Source organism: Strix uralensis, chromosome 3 (assembly GCF_047716275.1).
Source record: "Strix uralensis isolate ZFMK-TIS-50842 chromosome 3, bStrUra1, whole genome shotgun sequence".
Lineage (NCBI taxonomy): Eukaryota > Metazoa > Chordata > Aves > Strigiformes > Strigidae > Strix > Strix uralensis.
Window position 1 is genome coordinate 71,643,384 of NC_133974.1, and position 20,348 is coordinate 71,663,731.

The window sequence follows — 20,348 nt, forward strand, 5'->3', positions numbered from 1 at the left end:
CCTCCCCGGGACCTGCGGCGGAGCCCGGCCGAGCACCCCCGGGGGCGGGCGGGCGCCGGTGCCGGGCCGGGGCGGGCCGTGACTCACCCTCCAGGGCCCAGCGGGGAAACGCCGGCTGCCGCCGGGCTCCGCCAGCGCTGGCAGAGCGCATGTGCGGGGGCTGCCTGCCTCCGCGCCGCTCCTCGCACCCTCCCTCCCTCCTTCCTTCCCTCCCGCCCTCTCCACCGCCCTCCCTCCCGCCCTCCCTGCCCGCTGCCCGCCCGCCGCCGCCGCCTCCCTCTCCCCGCCGGCTGGGTGCTGAAGTTGGGCGGATGGCAGCAAACCCGCTCTGCTAGGGACGAGCCGCACCAGCCCTTCCCGGGATCGCTCAGCGCCAACTGCACGCAGCCGGGCGGGGGTGGGTAAGGCGCTCCGCTTTTATTTAAGCCTGAACCGTGTTAAACGGCATCAAAATGTCCGCTTTATACTGATGTATAGGGAGGGGGGGGGGGGAACACACCACCAACCAAACGGGGGGAGGAAGAGGAAGAGGAGGGAGGGAGGCGAGAGGGAGGATGGATGGAGGGCGGTGGAGTGCAACAGAAAATGCATTCGCCGGGGGGGACCGGTCGTGTGTCAGCGGGTGTGCGTGTGCGTGTGTAACAACGGGCGGCTGCGGCGCCGAGGCTGCAAGGTGGGGTGCGTGTCTGACTGTGTGTGCGTGTGTGTGTGTGTGTGCGTGCGTGTCTCCCTGCGAGGCACAAAGGGGAGGGGAGAGGTGCCGCCGGGCTCAGCCCGCGCCCTCCCCCGCCGCCCCCACCCCGGTTTGTGTCTGGGGTGTCGCGGCTCCGCCGGGAGATGCCGCGGGGCATCCGCCGCGCCGGGCGATGCTGCCCGGCCGGGGGAGGGGGAGGGACCGGGCCGCCCCCGGGGAAGCCGGGGGCACGGGCTGGCGGGGTGACAGCCGCCAGCTCTCGGATAAGGCAGCGCTCCTGCCTTTCCTCTTGACCTTCCCCTCCCCGTAACGCGGGTCTGCCTGGCGCGAGGGGGGAGGTGTTCTAATTGTTAATAATATTATTGTCGCTGCTGCTGTTGTTATTATTTTAATCCGAGGAGCCGGCGGAAGGTGACGGCGACCAAACGAGTCGTTGCTCTAAGATCGAGAGTTGCTTTCCGACCCCTCCCTCGCCCCGGCCCCCTTTCTCGGCTGCCCCCGCCGGGCCGGACCGGGGCCGGGGAGCCCCCGCCGCGCCGGCGAGGGGAGGTGGCGGGGGCCGCCCCCACCCCGGTGCCGCGGGCACCGGCCGCCCCGCCCTCGGCGGCCCCCGGGCGGCACCCAGCCTCCCCCGCCCGCCGTACCCTGCGGCACCGCCATCCCTCTGCCCCGGCCTCCCGCCCGCCCCTCCCGCGGAACGTCGGCGGGAGGAGCAGGTGGCGGGGTGCGGCCGGCGGGGCAGGGGCTGCTCCCGCCGCGGCCCCGGCCCCGGCTCCGGCCCCGAGCAGCGCGGGGCGCCCCGCGGAACACCCACCGGCTGCCGCCGCTGCCCGGCGCCCGAATCCCGCGGTGCGCGGCTCCGGCGGGTCTTCACCGCTCCTCGGGCTGGGACCGCCCGCAATTCAGAGAGCTGAGGTTGCCCAGCTCGCTCCGCTCTCAGCCCTGTACTGCACAATTCACAGCCGCCGCTTCGTGTTGGTTTAGAAGGAAACCTTACCCGTGCTGTCAGGCTTAGAACTGGCAGGAGTAAAATTTAAGATTTTCGGTGTTTGGTTTCTTCATTTCTGTGTCTGGATTTTCACCAACATGTGTCATAGGTTTGCAGCCAGATGCTTTTGCAAAATGGATGAAATCTCAAATACCCTGCTAGGTAAATGTAAGTTACATATCCTCTGGCAGTAGTATTACGGGTAACAGGTGATAAATAGCTTTCTACAAATGTAATATTCATGCATTGCAAACGTAGGGAGTTCTATAAAGGAAATTAATACTTTTTCACATCAGTGGATGCTAGTGTCATCATCCTTATGTAAATCATTAGGGAATCTTCCTGTGGCACAAGCCATTTAAGCAAACAAATTTTTTAACCTTTATAAAGAAACAGTGTCACACACTTATTACTGTTATCGAGTATATATTTTTATTTGAGTTCATACTCAGAATAAGCAAAGTCCCAACAAAAGATACACGTGCCCCACCCCAATAAGTTTACGGCCTGAGATGTGAAGGCTATGATACACTCAAGTACTTCCCTAAAATACGTGAGCATTAGCCATTTCAGTGCCTTTCTCCATTAGGGCCTTGGATCCTTTTAAGTAGCCAAAATAAGAACATAATTTGATTAAATGCATACGATCAAAAAAATTGCTATAGTGAGTTGGACATCTAGTCCAATATCCTGATTCTGACTATAGTCCTTAGCAGATGCTGAAGGGAGAAGAACGTAAGAAACAAGACTGATATTCAGCAATCTTTTCCTGGTATATCCTTTCAAGTTCCAGCAAACCGTAGTAGAGGGATTTCTCAAAACTGGGGTTTGCTCCCAGACCATCATATTTAATAAACCCTTGAATTTCTCTACTCCCTTTTTTTAATCCGTTTATACTTTGGTCTCAACCACATTCTGTGGCAATGAGCACCACAATTTAATTATGATTTGTGTGAAAAAGTACTTCCTTTGTTTGCTATGAACCTGCTGCCTGATAATTTCATTCAGTGCTCCGTAGCTTTCGTATGTGACAAGGAGCACACGCTGTGTCTGTACAAGGTGCTAGGAGTGTCCTCTCACACCAGAGCAGGCACAGCGCTGGCAGATCAAGTTCCTTCATTTTATCCATCAGTGAGTTGAGAGATCTGCCTAGAGGTGTAAAGCCATATTCAGCCCTCGGTCTTTATGTTGAAATCTACAGATAAGAATAGTCATTCTTTTTCTTGTTATGCAACATGGACACTTGTGTACAAAGAATTGCCCTGAACCCAGGAACTCATTTCTAGAAGGCTACTGAACAGCCGTCTGTTGAAAATTAACTCCCTGCAGTATTGATTTGAATCAAAATCTGACTGACAGCTTGCTGAAAAATTCCCTATCCTAATCCAGTTCTCTACCTGCCCTGGGAAGAAGATGAAATGTGTTATTCTCAAACAGCAATTCTTCATGAATACGAAATGCAAGCTGTATGTCAAGGGACATATATGAAATCTGTACATTCGAATTATCATCACTTCTAATTGTTCTGTGTATCTAATTGTTCTGTTCATTATAATACATTGCTTCTTTCTCACATGTGCATATTGAACAACATGCATAGTTTCAAAAGTACAGTTTAAATGTCCCATAAAATCTCACTGATTTGAAACGAGCTGTGACACACACAAGTTCTTCTCCCCAAGAGTACTACTAAATTTGAATCATGCTTGAGGGACACTAGTACACCAGACCAGCAGCACAGAAAGCTTCCCTCATCTCACCTGTAGCCCTGCTTTGATTTCCTCCCAAGAATAATAGAGGAATAAGAGACTAGAGAACTACAAAACCATGACCTGGACCCAAAGACCCAGAAGACCTCAGCAAAGAGATCAGCAGCAGACACAACTTGGAGCAACACAATCCACAGCAGAACGTGGACAAGTGGAGAATGGTAGAAACCAACATGAGCTGTGAAATCCTTGACAAGAAATAAAATACTGGGAACCTCAGATGCAGTAATCCTCATCTCCCAAAAGTCTAAAAGAAGAAGAGACTGAGTGGTATCATTATGAAGACAGGATAGGAGGGATGTCATCCAGTCTCAAACTAAGTGTGAGAATGATTTTCCACTTATAAGTGGCATATATATGTGTATATGTGTGTATATATATCTGGCAAACCATATATATATAGTATATAAACTTTCCTTCACAGAAAATACATTAGCTTGAATAAATTTTACAATGCTAGTATCTTTTAAATAGCACTTTCTTACTTGTATGCTTCACATGCATGCCTTTAAGTATGAAACATATGGAGATTCTTATGAATACACTGGAAGTGTATTCAGTGAAACAGTATTAGCTCTTACAGAGATGCTCATCACAATTCCATTAGTTTCCTTCTGATCATGTCTCCATGATATCAGGTGGGGATTTATTTTGCACTTGTACCAAGGTCTGAGCTTCAGCTTTTTTCATGAAAATTCTCTCCTTACCATACTTTTAGTTCTGTGAGTACAGAGGGAGTTTTCTAAGAACATAAAATTCATGTGCTTGGCTTGTGTTAAAATTAGTTAAAAACTAAATTCTTCGAGAAATTTAGCATTTCTCTTGATATATTCTTTGTCCTAAGTATTCTTAATAATGAAATAATGCAGTCAGACTTTCCATACTGTTAATTAATTAAAAGCTTGTGCATAGGGTATAAAAACAAATGAATAGATTAAGTTGTAATTAAGTTTATCTATTCATGGTTATAGCTAATGGCTATAACTATACAGGCTGTAAGTAGGTGTGTGCGAGTAGCTTTGCTGCTGACTGCTGGGGGGCTACTGCACCCTCCAAAGGAGCTCAGCCCTTCGGCTTGGCATCTTTGCGGGTCTTGGCTACTGTAGGTCTGTAATAGGGAGCTGCGTGCATGTCTGACTCCAATCCTCTGGCAAGTTAATCAATTCAGAGAGATCTTTTCTGCAGAGATTTTGTGTCTCAACCCAAAGTTGGGTATCTGCTCTCAAAAGGTTTCACTTGGCACTGCTGCTGTCTCTGACGTGCAGAAAGGAAGCAGCCATGCAGTGTGCCTGTGGCGGGAACCTAGGGGAACACTTACAGCACACAGACAGATGAACTCAGGGTCTGCACTGCTCCTCCTGCCTAGCCACCCTGTAACCTGGGCCTCAGCTAAACGTGGGTCCTCCAAATCAATCTAGGGGCTTGATTCCCTAGCATGCTTTATCTGCTTTGCACTGCTCCAGTGATGCCAAATAGATGTAAACTCAATTTAAATGACAGGTGTGCTTTGAATAATTTGTGCTGTTCTGGTATATTAATGAATCTAGGCTTAAATTTAAAAAATAATAATTAATAAAAGTAATGCAATCAATTTAAGATTGATTCTATCATATACGCATATAACTTTTGAGTATTAGGTTTAAGTTCCTTGCTTATAAAATATGAATGAAATGCTTCTTACCTTTCATACACTTGAAATTTTTATATATTATTTACTTTGTAAGCAAATGGCAGTAAACTCTTAGAAATCGGTAAATTTCTAGACAGAATCTATGTGGGGAATTACAGGTAGGGAGGTGGAATAGAAATAAAAGGTTAATAAAAGCTTAAATCCTAAAGGAAAGCATTACACATTACTCAAAGACACTCAGACATCTTAAACACTACATCTTTCTCCATGCAAAAGCCGACTATCTATCTAGCCTAGTTTCTTCAGTTAGAAAGGGAGTAAATTAGTGAGCAATGCATTAACACAGCTCTGCAGCTTCTGCTATCAAAGCAGCTTCATTTAAAGCAGCTTGGCTGCTCTCTCCAGTGATGCCAGCTCTGTGCTTGCTGAAATATGAGAGAGATCATAAGCTATATAGCCCTAACTCTATATGTACAGACTAGCAGAGAGTATACCAGAGTAATGCTGCCTTTAAAGGGAGACTGCCACTCTGTCACGGCTCCCTGCTGTAAAAGTCTCACTCCTGTCTATGACATAAGACTACGCCACCTTGCTCTGCAATATTAGTTAAGTGCAAGTGCAAGCAAGACTTGGTCTTACTCTGTTTTAGGAAGGCTGAATATGGTTTGGGCTGTTTTGCTGTGTTACATTTTGCTGTGTTGTGTTTTGCTGTGCTGTGGTATGCTGTAATAAGTGTCTTCATTTATCAGCAACTCATGTCATTTACAGTAAAATAATCCTATGAGATAAAGCAATTAAACCACAGGAATCATGGATGAAGGCTGTCATGGTATCCTTAGCACAGCACTTTTATGCCTACTGTAGTTCAGACAGCTTTCAAATGAGAGAGCTCAAAGCACTGGGCTTCCCAAGAGGCAGTGTGTCCTAGGCAGGTCACGGCCGCAGCAGGGAGCTTCAGGAATTCCTTATATTTCTCACAGTACCACTGGCCAACTAGTATCAGCATATACACACTGATGTCTTAAAAGCCTAAATTAGAGGGCAATGTATAGTAAATTTTTAATACCAGGGTTACTGTTTATCATTTATGTAATGAGAGCAACCTTCTGAAGTAAGGAATTTCTTATCCAATTCACCTTGTTATGACAGCACTGCAGGCAGAACATGCTCTCTGATATTCACATTGCACCAGCCCTTTGGGTGGTATAGATACTGCTTTCTCAATGATTTGCATCATAGGAAAATCAAGAACAGTGAGTAATAACTTCCTGTACAAGGGCTTCACAAGTAGCCCTGTTTTAATGAATGTAGGTGGGAAGTGTGGTCCTAATTACTCAGTGTCCAAAAGGTACTTTTATTTCCAAGCCTTATTATCTTCAGAAATTATAAAGTCCTAAAATATTAATCAGATACTTCATAGCTTTCAAGATGGCTTTGAGAAGATAGGAGTGAGATGTATAAGTTATTTTTTATCATTCAGATAGAATGGTTTAAAAATATATCCACAAATTATTTTGATGCTTAAGTCTAAACTAGTTTATTGGAAGGCAGTTGTCATATAATGGTCTGATAATCTAACTGATGAAGCTTAATATATCTGATAATCTGGTAACCAGAGTTTAATTTGTAGCATTTTTTCACTGCTATATATATTTATTTGTGTTCAGAGATTTTTATAAACACGTACTGACCGTCACAATGTGAAAAAACAAACCACTGGTAATAATAATCAGAATCTCAGCTGTATGGTAAGCATCATGCTGACCAGAATAGACAAGGATGTTTTCAATTCTGTGTCTGATTATTTGATATGTAAAATCAAGACACAGAGCTACCACAAAAGATCAAGTAAGTACTCATGTAACAAGGATCTTGAAAAGGGTAGAAGGGATACCTCTACCCAGTGAATGCAGCAACTTCATAAATTAGGAAGTTACGAAAGTGGCAGGTTTGAGCTGATAGCTCATGTAGGACTGGGCACTGGTCATTGATTCAGTACACAATGATTCACTATAGAGAAATCTTGATTGTTTATTGGATTTGTCCTGAGCTCACTCTGCAGAAGAACCATCCCGTATCGTATCTGTCTCAAAGCCTATGTCTGCACTGCGAATTGCAATGTAGGCTAGAGATATCCGACAAAGGTTGGACACTCAAAAAATCTAGTTTATATGGAGCCCTGTGTAAGAGAATGACCTTATTTCACCTCTCTGTATGTCATCTTGCATCCTGCAGTATAGACTACTCAGAAACTGAGAAATCCTGACATTTTTATATTTTTAAGCTAAATGGCTCCTGAGGGCATTTACCATGAAATATGTTCCATATTCCTTTAACCATTGTCTTAGCTCTTCTTAAACCTGCTTCAGTTGATCAATAACCCTCTTTATCTAAACATCGCAACTGTTGTTTCAATAGCAGTCAGTGAAAAATACAGACGTAACATGGCTTTCACATGGCTAAGATTTTGGCTTTATATAGCCCAGTTAGCACAGCTCTTTTGGGTGCAGGATTGCACTGAGCACTTCGTTTACTTGCCATGACTCTCAGTTCTTGTAAGAGTCCCAGGTTATGTCTCTGTAAAATAACAAAAGCCTGAGCTTGTGCACCAGAACTTGATCGTCTATGCACTAAATTGTTAGAATGGTTCCAGACCTGACTGGAAAGTTACCACAGTCCAGGGACCAGTCCCAATAAAATGCTTGCTTGAGGCTGTCCTGTTATCCAGAGCAGGTCAGTCTAATTATATGAATATAACTAAATTGGCCATTTGGCCTCATACCCAGAGAACAAGCCCTGGGATTGCTTAGCTTTCCAGTACAGAGACATCACATCTCTTCAGGATGTAGCCTCCAGCCTCTGACTTTGGCCTGCATCCTTTCTTTTAGGCATGTATTAGATTCAACCAAAGTAAATCCATGTTTGCTGTGATTTACTTACCAATGGATCCAGATCACCTTAAATCAATGATTTGTCCTTGTTAGCTTATATTGTTCCCTTGTTATTTGCCTACTACAAAACAATAGCATCAGTGATTTTTGTGGTTCCTTCTGTTTTGTTCACAATAGAGGGAAAGGTTTTCAAGTGGTGTAAAAGAACATATTCCTGAAGGATTCAGTTCGAAACACACCTGCTTGATAATTACTCCCCATTTTTAATTTCAGACCAAGATTTATCAGTTTTTAATACATTTAATGTTTATCATGTTGATTTTTATCGTATTTATTCTACAGTCACAATGTTGTGTGTACTAACAGAAGTCAGCATATTTATATTGACATTATAGCCATCAACATTAGCCATCAAATTGATAATTTTATATGAAGTATTAATACAACCATCTCATACAGATCTCATATGTAGTTTTAAAATTTGTATTTAGCATAGCTCTTATTGAGTGGCTTTAATTACATTGAGTTTATTCAAGTCCGTCGTGTTGATTACTATTAATATTCTATCCAATCTGTGGGATGAGGTGGGTATGATTTAAATTCACTATTGATTTCTTTCATACATAACATGAGAGAGAATTGTTCAAGCATATTCAGCAAGAAGATGTAAAGTTTAGGAAAGGGGAGTGGTTCATATCTGTATGTGCATGATATTATAGGAAAATTATATACCTTGTGTGACTTTACTTCTACTGAACATTTTTCTTGGTCAGGCATATAATGCTGTGACAAATACTGTGACCTGGTTTCATACAATGTGTAAAAGTAGGTGACATTTCAGGAACTTTTAAGAAAATAGAGAATCCAGAAAGTTCAAAAACAGTAAAAGAGGAGGGAACTATCCATCATATTACTATTCTCTTGAGAATCCAGACAATTTAGTAAGCACTGAGAACAAATACAGAACACATTATGAAAAGGCTGTTACTCTCTTTTCAGATTTCTGGGATTTAGACCTAGTACGTGTTTTAAGATAATGGTCCCTTCATGCCATCTTTTCTACAAACTCACTTTTCAAACAACCGCATCATCTCTGCATGCTGGGACAACAGCACTGATGTTTCACAGAAAAGAAATACAGATACATATCAATTAAGCGATTACAGGATCACACAGTAAAATAGTGGCAGATGCAGAAATTAAATATAAGGGGCAAAATTCAAAATTCTTGTTGATTTCAGGGGTCAAAATTTAACATTAAGAATCTTGTCTCTCACTCCACTTGACATCTTCCCTTTTACCAAAGTAATGCTCATATATAAAACATCAGAGGGAGCTTAAGATCCAGAAAATCTCCACATCCAGATAATCTCCAGGACAAAAATGGGAATTTGCAGTTGAATCAGAAGTCAGTCTGTCTGATCAAATATTCTTAGACATTTTGAAGATGACCAAAGCAAAACACATCCGATATAATTACACTGTTCCCTTAAATATGTAATCTGAATATCAATACGAAAAGTATTAGTTATGGCCATGTTAGAAAAAAAAAATCTTCAGTAAGCAAAAGACTTCAAAAACGTGAAAACATTGGATGGCTGAGCAATATAGCCCTACATTTAAAAAATCAGAAAGAGAAAATAGAAGCATATAGCAGGTAGCACGATACCTTCTGCATGTATCTCCTGACATTCAGCTCCTCAGTTTTTTGAAACAATCTGGGATTTTTGTGATCCATTAAGCCATTACCTCTAGATCTGTCATCTTCATAAAATGAGGTGACTCCAATACAGTAAAGTCAGTCAAATAACACCTGTCCTAGCTTTACCAAATTAAGTATAAAAAAATCATATGCACATTTCTTTTGGCTTGATTGTTAGGTTTTTAGGATAAAAGATCCTGTAAGATCACAGTTATAATACACATAAGAAAATGTTTTTACAGGTTATGACAGAGAGTGGACTAACTAGTCAACTCATGCCTAATTCTAGTAATGAATGCAGCATACCTTTTCTAACCACAGATCACTGAATTTTAACAACACTGCCTTCTTGGGCTTGATCAGAGCTTGGTCTAGGGGACATGCTTTAATCAGTCTGTATCATCATACACTTTATGTATGCTTATATATATTTTTTTTGTAATTTAGCTTAAGATACTTTGAATTAATTGCCTTCTGCTTACCACACTGAGAGAACACATCCATGGGCTGTGGCATAATTTACCACCAATCAACCCCTCCAGTAAATTTGCCCTGAAATATGCTGATGGCCCAAGTAAATGCAATGTAGTTTATTTCTTAATGAAAAGAAGTAGGTTCCTGCATGTCCCTTTAAAGATGGGGGGAAAGGTCTCTTTGAATTCAAGTAAATATGGTCTAAAAGAACTTTAATGCAAGAAGACTAAATTTGTCTGAAAGTGTAATTTATTGCAGACCCAGCTGTAGATGGGATTCAGTTAGTTTAAGGTTCACAGGGGTTTTAAGACTCCAAATAATTGAATTGCTATTAATGTGTAAGGCACTTCTCCATTAACTTGAATGGACTTCTATGACAGAAACTATTCTTACATGCAATCCTAGCCATCAGTCATATTTCAAACGTGATTGCAAGGCTCTGTTAAGTAGGAACTGTTCTGCTGGACAGTGAGATCATATGCAACAAGGGGACTGAAGACCAGAGACACCTTGACTTTGACTGCACCCCATGCTGTGAGGTACTAGCTGGAATCACCTAAAGACAGTATTTTATGTTTTAAAAACAAGTTCGGTACTGTTCATAGAGCTGACTTTTTTTTTTTTTTTTCTATGTTAAACCCGGAGCTATGTAGGTGAGAGACTGTTTTAAATTGTGCTACAGTCCTATCCTCCAAGGTACAGAGTGTATCCAGCAGAGTGCCAAGCAAATCAACTGCTATCGAACCAGGCTGGCAGCGTGCGCTCAGCAGCTATCTGGATTAGACTGCTTTTCATTAGTGTGGCCACTTCCAGCAGGTGGCTTAGTAGTAGCTTTAGGAACATTGGAAATAAGAACATAGACTGGAGGGAACACCCCGACTAATTGCATCCCAATCTCTGGCTATTTCCAGCAACCAGTTCTTACCTTTCCTTCCTTTTCTGGATCAAGTTAGTATTAAAAGCAGGAAGGCTTTTTTCCACATCTATTCTTACTCAAAAGCCTTCCAGAGCTCCTGTTGAAAACCTTTTTCTCATTTCCAGCCACATTTATTCAAAGACAGCTTATTCCTGTTTATTTTTGTGCGATCATCCATATTAAATTGGTCTCCCTCCCTTCCATTTGTCCACCTGACACACTCATCTCCCTCCCCTTTAAATATTTGTCCCAGTAATGCTCTTTAGATCAAACAGACATCAGAAGATGGAGGGAACCCTCGGAATGCAAAATGTTTGTATCTTGTAAAGAAAGGGGGCTGAAATGCCATGGCAGCAGCATTCTTTCCAATCACAGAACCCCTCCTCCAGCCCTTTCCCTTCATAACTTCATCTGTGGAGCTCCTTGAAGTAGGAATGCAGTAGGCTGCGTGACCACTCCATGAGCATCCTCTTACTCCCATTTATGTAAAGGAGATCCCTTGCTACGGAGTATTCAAGATGCAGCTAATACCTAAAGAAATCTTAGAAGTGTGCTACTTGAGTTTCAGTGCTGTGATGCAGTGCGATCCTTGCTGTGAATAGCGGCAGCAAAACGCATGAGATCATGCGTGTAAGAAAAGACTCACCTACATAAACTGGGGGTGGGGGCAAAAAGTGTTGTTTTTTTTTTCTCTAATACCAAAATACATTTCCATGTTGATTTGGATACAAGAAAGCTTCAGTATCAGCTAAATTTCTCTTCTCACACAAAATGGCTTTTTCAGGAAACTTCTGTAAGTTACTTATAAGTGCTTCTCAATCTTGGCGTCTTAGAGGACTAGATAAATAAACAAAATATTAATGTAGACACTTAGGTATTAGTCTAGAAGAGCAGGGTTCCAGCAACAGCAAGTGTGTGATGCAAATGATTTGGCTCACCTACATGAGATTGCACAGGACAAACAAAAATGTCATCACTTTGATTTGTTGCTGCATGAGTCACCTTCAAAAGAAAAGTCAAATCACAAGAGAAAATTAAACATTTATCAAGGAAATGAAGAATCTGGGCCACTAGGATGAATTTGCTGATGATTATCAGCCTGTCCCCCTACAAGGACAGGCTGAGAGAGTTGGGGTTGTTCAGCCTAGAAAAGAGAAGGCTCCAGGGAGACCTTATAGCGGCCTTCCAGTACTTAAAGGGGGCTACAGGAAAGATGGGGAGGGACTCTTTATCAGGAAGGGTGGTGTTAGGACAAGGAGTAATGGTTTTAATCTGAAAGAGGGTAGATTTAGATTGGACATGAGGAAGAAATTCTTTACTGTGAGGGTGGTAAGACACTGGAACAGGTTGCCCGGAGAAGTGGTGGCTGCCCCCTCCCTGGAAGTGTTTAAGGCCAGGTTGGATGGGGCTTTGAGCAACCACCTCTAGTGGAAGGTGTCCCTGCCCATGGCAGGGGGGTTGGAACTAGATGATCTTTAAGGTCCCTTCCAACCTAAACCATTCTATGACTATTATTCTATGATTATTCTTAGAGTTCAGTTCTGTTATGAACTAGGTATTGTTGACCCACTTGCAGACTTGAATAGAAACAAATCATGCTGCTTTATGAGGGTTTCACACTCATATCTGAAAAGTTGTCTTTACAGCCAAGAAGAGGTTTGAACTGACAATAAGCATGCCATATTCTTTATTCCACTTGCTATCATCCTACCTGTTACAATGCACTGAAAAAAATATTCAGCCCTATCTCAGGACAGGGAATCTCACTAGGAAACAAAATTTGGCTGTGCCCAAACTTAGGGTGACTGAACAGTGACCAAATGTCTGATGTGATCAGCAGGCAGCTATGCACACCCCCCCCCCCCCCCAAAAAAAAAAAAACAAAAGAAAAAAAGAAATTGTAACGTAACCTCAGTTTATTTTTTATATTTTAAAAAAGTTGTATTGTTCAAACAAACATAAAGCCTTTCAGAAAACATCTAAATTTGGCTCCCAGACTGTTTCAGATTTTGAATGCCTTGTCACTGCTTCTGAGTGATGTATAATGGAAATATACAGGTCAGTGCTATTAGCACACTGAAAACGTTTCCATCCCCAACTCCTTCCAAAGATGTTGCATGGGTGACATACCAGTGGGCAGCATGTCGTGAGTATTATCTACATGTGTTAGAAAACAGTCCTGTGATCAGAAAAGACAGCTACCCCAAGGCTGTAGGTGTGCATACTCTATTTGTTAAATGCCAGTCTGGAGCTCAGACACCCCCCACACACAACTGGGGAGAACACCAAGTTGCTCTGGGTGCCCAAGTGATAAGCACTTATCTTTTGAGTGTGCAGTGGATGGTTACTCCATCTGGCAGTCCACATCCCACCCAGGCCTGAATGCCTGAGCCTCCCTGTCTGCTATTGTGACACCACATACAAGCACAAGAAATCTTGTCATCTTGTTCACAAGACAGCAGTGTGGATGGACCATGGGAACTTCCCATGCTTACAGCCAGCGGGGACCTGTGGCTTCTCTCCCCTTGTAAGCAAAGCTTCTCAAAAGCAGACAGAAAGTTTCCACAGCACGTGTTTATTCTTGTGAGGACTCTAAACTAATCTTCAACTCTCCAAAATCAAAATTTCAGGTGTGGATTTAGTTGGAATATTGTTGGCAAGAATATCTAAACTTTGTCAGTTTTTCTCCAGAAGTCATCAGTCATAGCACAATTATAGCAATGAGGCTATAAATTAGGGTGAAGCCAGAGAAAGACAATTCAAGAAATGTTGAGACATTTAGATTGTCTTTGAGAAGTACATATAACTTGTTCTGGAATGTTAATGAGAATGGAAAGGTTAGAAGTAGGTCTGCAGTGATACAGAGGGTCAGTGGCCAGGGATGGTTTCTGACAGTAAGAGCAGACACATACTTTCTTAAAGTGCTTGGTCGTACTGTATCCTAAAAGATGGAATAAAAAATATTCTCTGCAGAACTATCATAGTACTTGTCCACAGGTCTAGCCCAGTGAGGAACCATGTTAGTCTAAATCAGTAATTGCAAGGCAAAGCTTCTTCCTTCATTTCCACACAATGGAACAATGAACATGAACACAGGCCTCCACCCTAGCAGAAAAATCTGCAAAATCGTACTTTGTGACCAAACATGCAGGTGGTTCAATTTAATTCTGACTAGTTCTTTCCACAAAACTATGAAAATTTCCCTGCAGGAGGAAGTGCTTGAGTCAGCTCCACAGAGAACAGAAGTTTATCCTATTCACTAAGTGGGATGAATCTTCTATTGAGATGCTAAATATTGTTTCATTGCCTTGCATACAGCCCTTCCATAAGATCCAAAGAACTTTTTATGCCACATTTATATTCATTGTGAGCCTTTTGCCCCTGGCTCTCCAGCTGTTTCCCTGCTTACATCCTGAGGCAAGAACTGCTGAACTTGGGTAGCAGAAGAGGGAATTATTGACAGGGATGGTCTACAGAAAAATTTTAGAGAGTGCATACGCCTCAGAATTGGCTGTCCAGATCTCCTAGGAAAAGGAATAAATCTCAAGAGCAGAAGTAATAACCATAGAATGAGAGAACACAGAGATGTTAAAAGGAGCTTTAAAGTGTGAAAGGGCAAGAAACAGGCATAATAGACATTGAGATCATAATATTAGATAGCAAGGAAAGGTACTGAAGTGAGAACATGAGTCTGGATGCTAGTTAGTGAAGAAAAAAGGGAATTAATGAAGAAAAAGTGAATTAAATGGCTACAGTGATACAATCTTGGAAGTATGGAATAGGAGAGTAGGGTTCTGAAAAGTAAAAGTCGGGGTAGAGGGAGGCGTTTTGCTATGGAAATGGGAAGGAGAGAGGGAGTTTAGTGCTCAGAAAAATGAACAACAGTATTTTGCAACAGATGAGATGATAAATGAAGGAGAGAGGAGTCGGTGACTGAAGTTTAAAAGGTTGGGAACAAAGTGATTTGAAAGATTATGGTACAGAGCAAAGAGGAAAATTTGGAGAGGAAATAAAGACTTTTTCTCTCTAACCAATCAATTTAAATCACCAGTGCAACATCAAGGAGAAGAAATCCATTCACCAGTGGATGAGAGGCCAAAAAGAGCAAGATCTCACCAACAGTAAACTGACTACATGGGTGCCAGCGTAGACTTAAGGCAGTAGGGGAACATGTTGTGGGCAAAAGAAATCCAACATCAAAGAGCTAGAAAAAGGAGATACTGAGGAATTTTATAGTAAGGATTGAGGGGAATGGAAGAAATGTATTACTTTTTAAAATAAAAGCTGATTTCTAATAGCTTCTGATTATTAGAAGATATTTGTAGCATCTGAGGAATTCAGTCTTTATAAGGAGATGTTGGTTCAGCCTGAATATTAAGAAAGATATTACTCAAGTCCTGCTTTTAAAAAAGTGTTAAAAATTAAAATAATTCCTTTATGTGCAATAAATAATGACATATGGACAACACCAGAGCAACAGAAAAAAACCACCACAAAACCCAGGTTCAGTTTTCCTTTTCTGTCTGCAACTAGATCTTCTCTTGAGGCACTCAAAACTCTGTGCCATTCAACTACATTTCCTTGATCTGGAAGTAACAGATCAGAACTAACAACTGGATAACACTTCTATTTCCTCTTCTTCTTTGTAATCTTACCCACACTCAGAATAAGTAAGACACCTCTGGCTAAGTAAGAGCAGACAACCTTCTCGAATAGAAGGGAGATCAGCTTTTCCGAAGCTGTGCATTCTTTGGATCTGGAGATCTGCACATGAAGAGAAAGAAAGCAGATAACTTTTGATAGCAATAAAACCTTATTCCATTCCTAGATTTGCTTTACATGGCAAATCTACTGGAGGCCTTATCCACAGCATGCTTTCTATTACAGGACCAAGGTACTAAGGAAAAAGGTGCTATTGAGCCAACCACAAGTGTCCCAAAGATTTTATTGCTGTTAGAGATAATTCAAAATTTCATTGTATCCTGATCAATACCCATAACATTTAAAAACTGTTTTTGTTTCATTGTTTTTAAAAAAAGCCATTTTCCACCATCCAAAATTTCCCTAATATTATTTTTCATAAATTCTGTTTATGAAAGATGAATAAATATTACAGTAATGTAGATATTGGCAACACTGGTGTCCTGAGTACCAACCCTCTGGTAAACAGAAAGCGGCTGTTTCAGTAATGTCTGAATATACATTCTGAGATCAAATCTAAGGTCTCCATATTTTTAGGGACAGAGGCATTGCTAGTTGTCATCCTTTTGAGGAAAACATAGTTTTTAAACAGAAGAAAAAAACCCTGCAATTAAAATATTTCACTTGTCTTAAACATTTCCTACAGCTCCATTTTACATGCAGCCTTCCAGGATGAGGTGTATTTGTGCATAGGTTGAACTGGCCTAGCATAGGGATAGGTAAAGAAGAGTTAGTTTATCATCTTCTTTACTCGAGATGGGATGACAGTAGCTGCTATATGCACCTTGGCCCCAGTCTGCTACAAAGATTAGACATCCAAACTAGGACTTGGCTTTCAGTCCTCTATGTAAGAACCCACAGCATCCCATTCCCTTCACACCCTTAGGTAGCCAAATTCCGCCAGTCAAGTACCTTGAGTGCCTATTACTCATGCCTGGAACTGCTTCCAGCTAACTTAAGTCACAACCAGCTCTCATCAGGACATGTTTTCTGCCTGAGATCCCAGAGGAGCTCAGTCCAGGAGACATGCTGAGAGTGTGCTTCTCATTTCCTAAAAGAGCTGAGCTCATCACAAAACACAAGACACAAACGAACTGTCATTCCAAAACACAGTCAGAGAAGGAGTCTGGTCAGAAGTAAGTTTTGTGGTTGTTTCATCCCTCCTGCCCTCACCAAAACAGTTTCCATTTTCTCCATTTTTCTTTCATAAAATATCGCAGGAGGGACAGCTCTGGCCAGGATGTGAGACACTGAGGGAGTTCAAACCTTCCCCTCCCCATTGTAAGAAGCCTGCCCTCATCACCATTTTTTTGTCCTGAAGATATTCAAAGGAAGAAACAGTCTCCACTGTTCCTGTTGACACTATGCTGCTTTGCAAGAAAACCTACCCCAAACCCCATCAAACAGTTAAAGAATAATTAGCCAGAGATGCAGCAAAGTACCCACCACTGCAATGTTCACCTGGGAGCAGGAACACCTTGAGTTCTGCCCTGTTCTAAGCACTAAAGAGTGTGGGAGCCACATTATTTAATCGTTGCAATACTGAATAAAAGCAAGAAAGCACATCCACTGTTTTCTTTTTCAGAGCATATCCTAGTCCTTAATGTGTTTTTAAAAGGGATGATTCAGGGTCCTAAATCTAGAAGAGGGCCATGGCTGCAAATCTCAGTCATTCTGCAGTTCAGACTGGGTTTCTCAATCCTGGGAGGGAACAGGGTAAAGCACGCTCTTGATCACCAGTCCTCCACTCCTGGTTGTGCAGCAGTTTAAACCGGTCTAAGCCAGAACTGCTGTTCCTCTCTCCATGCCACATGTAAGTGACCACAGTGAATCAGTTCACACAGTTAATCCATCTGACAAATAATAACTTGTTTCTACAGAGTTAGTTTTCTGCCACAACAAATACTTGCTTTGGGTTACCACATGGTAGAAACACATTACCAGAAAGCAGGAGGCGAAGGACCAATGGCTTGGACTTAAGTTGACCAAAGCTGCCAAGGAGTCTCATACTTGGGGTGCTGCCTTTGGGAATTCATTCTGAGGTGTCTCATCCTGTCAAGGTAGTGCAGATGCCCAGGTAGTTTACACAAGGCTGTTCCTTTATAGGAGGGAAAAAAAAAAGCAACCCAACCTCTAAAAGCAAGTGGCTCATTGCCTCTTTGCAAACCAGTTGAGTGGAGCCACCTCTGGGGAACCCAGAACTCCCCACAGTGCACTAGAAGCAGAAGGAGCAGCAGGTTGGCTTTCTCATTTCCTCATCTTGGTAATAGTACCCATGTGAACTCTGTGATTTTTTTTCTTCTTGCAACCTAGTTTTATTGTGCTCCAGTTTTAACTTTCAGGATTATGCTGATGTTTGATATTTTTTATTATCTTAGAAAAATACAATTATAAGCAATAGGACTAACATATAACAAATAACTGAATCAAAAGCTAAAAAAGGTTGTTCAACTTATGAACTATTGTTCAAACAAATGGAAAAATGTAATTAGGGATCGCATTAAAACCAACAAAGTCTGGGTGCCTACCTGGGACAAAGACTAAACCTACAGTAAATGTTGCATGTAACAAATAGCCTGACAAGTTCTCTTCAAAGATCTGCAATTATTGTTAAGTGGATGTTCAACCTGACCAGACATCCTAAAAGGTATTTAATCCTTGCATAGAAGTTCTGCAGCTATGTGGTTATCCTAAACCCATAACTAGCAAATTCATTTTTCCTCCACCCCATAGTTTCTCTCTCTTTTGTTTTTTCTATTTATACTGTAATCAAGTCTCCTGAAACTTCACCTGGATGGAGATATTCACCAAACGTGGATGGAGAGTGCACTGAAGGCAGACCTTTTCTAAGCATTTCTTCTGATACAGCATTTGGTCTGGGCACAGATGAGCTCTTCTGGGAGTTGTGTCAGACAATTCTGAAATTGTTGCTTTCTGGAAAGAGACTGTTTGTTTTTAATCTTTCAAATGATGTGGGGACATCAAACAAGACTGTAAGGAAATTACTTCCTGAGGTCAGGACCCATGCTGATGGAGGCAGAATATGGATGGATTTAAGAAACTCCACTCACTTAATGTTTCTGTCAGTCCCTGCTCCAGAGACCTGTGGAAGAGACAAAAGGCTGTATGTTCCCCTAGTCCATGAAATTATTAGTATGACAGGAGTCTTATATAGGAGATGAAAGCTGTTGTTTAAAAGTGATGGTAGGACTGAAACAAATAATGTACAACACCTTGGTAATTCCTGACAGGGCTCCCTTAATACAAACAGGTCCACTACTGTGGCCCCACACAGTAGCTTAGAGAAATGCAAATAGCAAATTTTTGCAAGTTAAAGTTTTTCTCTGGGTATGTACATTTCTTATGTATCTCTCATTATTATCTTATCTAGGTGTGTCAGAATCTTAAAAATCTATGTCTCGAGTCCAAGCTCAACTTTTTGACTGTCTAGTCAAAAAGACAAGACTCCTTTCTGCTCATCCAATAGTCAGTCACTTGTTCTTCCACCTGGATTTAGAAAGCAAGGTTTAAGTTCACGATGAGCAGAAAAGGGACTTAACATCTGAATCTCTTGCATCCCCCTAGCTTTGTATCTGCTAACAGTTACATTCCCTTTGATGCGACCTACATACAAGTGAGAAGTCTGGAGTCACTCAATTCAAAACTGAAAAGATTTTAAAATCATAGATAGGTTTCATGAAATGGGAAAAATATTTTGTACATGAATAACTGAAATACATAATTTCACAACCTGTAGTTTCTAACTCCTATTTAAGAAGTAACTTACTAAAAGACAATAAGCAACAATTTAGTGGGGCTTCTTAAATTTGAGGATAGCACTCAGCTACTGGATCATCTTTACTCTCCAGTTTGTTCACTGTATAGTGGGTATAGTGCCTGACTTGGGCACAAGTGGAACTTCCTTTATTAACTATTTATTGAAGTTGTGTGAACAGCTGTTGTAGAAAGTTTAAAGCTTATGTTCTTTAGTGGAATCTGAACACTTACTCTTAAAATGCCTCTGGCTCATCGACTGACACCCTGTCAGATGTGAATCATAGCAGGATTGCCTGCTGCCTTCTGTGTAGAGTTGGAGACACTGAGAAAGTGTCCTCATTGCCATCACCAGATTTTCTAATTAGTTAATGTACACATTAACTCTGCACTGCTGTTTTTTCCTGAAAGGAATGTCTTGCTTATAGACTGTCAGATTTTAGGATATGAGAGAGCAGTGAAGGTGAACACTGAAAGTCAAATCAGATAAAGAATCAGTGGGGTCTCTTAGGGTAATACAATGGTTTGCTGTAAGGGAACACTGTTAAAACCAAAGTGCAAAAACAGAGAGGTTTTTATGCTAAATTAAACTTTAATTATCAGGATTGCACCTGGAGCACAGAAATCATTTCTTCAGTTAAAAAGTATGCAAATATCTTTCTATGAGACTAACAGACTGACCAACTTTTTTAAGCTTCCCATGAAAGTGACACAAATGCACGGAAACAGCAATAAATGAATAAATGGGGAAGCAACATTTCTATCCATTGCTGCAGTAACTTAGATGGAAAAGGACACACCATTAAAAG

The 20,348-nt window shown here is 41.7% G+C and overlaps 1 protein-coding gene across 4 annotated transcripts in view; it reads left to right on the top strand.

Moving 5' to 3' along the window:
* Positions 1 to 257: 257 nt before the first annotated feature.
* RGS17 (regulator of G protein signaling 17) overlaps positions 258 to 20,348 on the top strand; it is a 78,250-nt gene continuing 58,159 nt past the window's right edge. For 2 of the 4 annotated variants that reach the window (XM_074862807.1, XM_074862809.1), the window contains exon 1: positions 258 to 401. The gene's annotated coding sequence lies outside the window, so the exon portion shown is untranslated. The remainder of the gene's footprint in view (positions 402 to 20,348) is intronic. The other 2 variants (XM_074862810.1, XM_074862808.1) reach the window with 2 other exon arrangements.